We start from the raw sequence: 2,709 nt of genomic DNA, 5'->3' as shown, positions 1-2,709 counted from the left end.
CTGGTTTTCGTGTATAAAATAGAAAAGATATTTACACATACACGTATTTAGCTTCCCAACTAGAATTCCTTATTTTGATTGTATCTCTATTGAATAGATGATCATATGTGTCTTCAAGTAAACTTTTTTCAGAAAGAGTAAATGAATAATAACTAATATTTATTTAGCACATACTATGTGCCAGATACAGAGGCTTCCCAGGTGGCGAAGGAATTCTCCTGCAGAGCAGGAGATGCAAATTTGATCCCTGAGTCAGGAAGGTCACCTGGAGAAGGAAATAGAACCCCACTCCAGTATTCTTGCCTGGGAAACCCCACGGACAGAGGAGCCAGGCGGGCTACAGTCCACGCAGTCACAAAGAGACAGACGCGACTGAGCACACACACAGAAACAAACACAGCGTTGTAAGCAACTATACTCCAATAAAAATTAGCTTACGATAAACAGTAAATAAAAAAGATTCAGGAGACCGAGACAGAGGGTGTTGTTTTTCAGTCGCTCAGTCGTATCCAACTCTTTGCGACCCCATGGACCACAGCACGTCAGGCTGCCCTGTCCTTCACTATCTCCCAGAGCTTGCTCAAACTCATATCCGTTGAATCAGTGATGCCATCCAACCATCTCATCCTCTGTCGCCCCCTTCTCCTCCTGCCCTCAATAGAGAGTTTAAAATAAACATATCCATGTGCACAGCTATTAACAGGTAAAAAAGTGAATCATGGACTTATTATGCCCCATGTACCTGAAGGAGGCCAAAAATCAAAACTCCTGAATTCTGCATAAATTACAGCCTCCTGGATCTATCAGAGGAAACTGCGTCAGGAAACATCAGCTGAAAACAAGGTAACGTGATGTACCAAAATAGAGAGCCTCCCAAGTCCTTTCTAACAAGAGCTTCAGGCTGAAATTACATCTATGTGATTAAGTCCAACATGATAACAGGTTTTTATGGACTTGTTTACACAGTACCACATAGGCATGTGTTCCGAGACCCTATCCGACCTGTCCTCAGTGGACATTTCTAGCCTCAGTAGATTCTAGCGATCTGTTCACTGCTGTGTTTTAGCCAAAGCGCTGGGGAGTATCACCAGCTAAGGGTCCGAGTTAAGAGGACAAATCAATGTCATACTGAGAACTGATTTTTGCTCTCTCATTTGGGTTATTTGGCTAGTTAAATATTATTTAACTAAGGAAAGAATGGCTTCCCTGATGGCTCAGATGGTAAAGAAACTGCCTGCAATGTGGGAGAACTCATCAATTCCTGGATTGGGAAGATCCCCTGGAGAAGGGAAAACAACCCACTCCAGTATTCTTGCCTGGAGAATCCCATGGACAGAGGAGCTTGGCAGGCTATAGTCCATCGAGAGGCAAAAGAGTTGAACACAACTGAGCAACTAACACACACACACACAAGGAAAGATACCCTAAAGCTCAAAACCATTCCATACACATTATTAAGTAGAAGTGATCATGTGCAATTAACCTTATGAATACATTACTGTTTTCTCCTGCATTTGACAATTAGATTTTTATGGATTATTATCTGTGGCAAAAGGTTTTGAGGCAAAGCTTATTCAGCGATGGGCTTCCCAGGTGGCTCAGTGGTAAAGAATCCGCCTGCCAAGCAGGAGATGTAGGTTTGATCCCTGGCTCAGGAATATCCCCTGGGGAAGGAAATGGCAACCCACTCCAGTATTCTTGCCTGGAAAAGTCCATGGACAGAAGAGCCTGGTGGGCTACGGTCCACGGGGTTGCAAAGAGTTGAACGTGACTGAGTGACCAAACAACAACAATGATTCAGTGATAGGCAAATACTAATAGGAAGAACTTCCTGTATGGCTCATTCATTAATTCACTCATTCAACAAATGCTTGTTGTGGGCACTGGGCTGGAGCTGAGGATGCACTTGTGAGCACAGCAGGCATAACTCCTATGCTTGCAGAGTTTACGGACCAACAATGAAAAGAAAACACTCAATCACACAGGTTATGGCTACAGATAAGGGTAAATTCTACGAAGAAAAAGTGAAGTTCCTATTAGGAATATGCATGGAAAGTCTACTTTCCATTGAGTAATCAAAGAAAGTGTTTCTCAGTAAATGGGAGATGATGATTGTGATGGTAGGGATGAAGATAAGGATTTAAGATACATTATAGGAGATAGAATCCACAGGACTTCAAACAAACTGGGGGAGAAAGGATGATGGTCAGAATCTGGCACAAGAAACTGGGTAAATGGTGGGGTCATTAGCTGAGCTGCGATCACTGGTATAGCAATAAATCCTGAAGGAATTATCCAACATTATAGCTGTGAAATTTGAGATGCCATATGATATTCAAGTGAAGATGAATATCAAGTTAAGGATGGCTTGTGTCACACAAGCCATAAGATATATAGGTCTGAGCATAAAAGACTCTGGAATGAAGAGATAAATTTGAGTGTTGTCATTTATCAGCATTAATGGAAGTTAAGGACAAGGGTAACATTGCTGAAAAGGACATGCGGAATGCAATGAGGCAGGGACTCAGGACTGAGCCCAGGGGGTTCCAACTGGAGCACTGAAGAGAGAAGGAAAAATTCAAGAAGGGATTTAGAGCGCCAAAGACATGTGTGAGCAGAAAAATGTGGAATACACAAGATAAGGAAATGAGGGACACCGTAAAAGCTGCATAAACAAAGTGAAACTTTAGAGGAGAGGGATGACATCCA

Source organism: Bos mutus, chromosome 23, assembly GCF_027580195.1.
Source record: "Bos mutus isolate GX-2022 chromosome 23, NWIPB_WYAK_1.1, whole genome shotgun sequence".
Classification (NCBI taxonomy): domain Eukaryota; kingdom Metazoa; phylum Chordata; class Mammalia; order Artiodactyla; family Bovidae; genus Bos; species Bos mutus.
The sequence above is the reverse complement of the archived record's forward strand: the minus strand, read 5'-3'. Positions refer to the sequence as shown.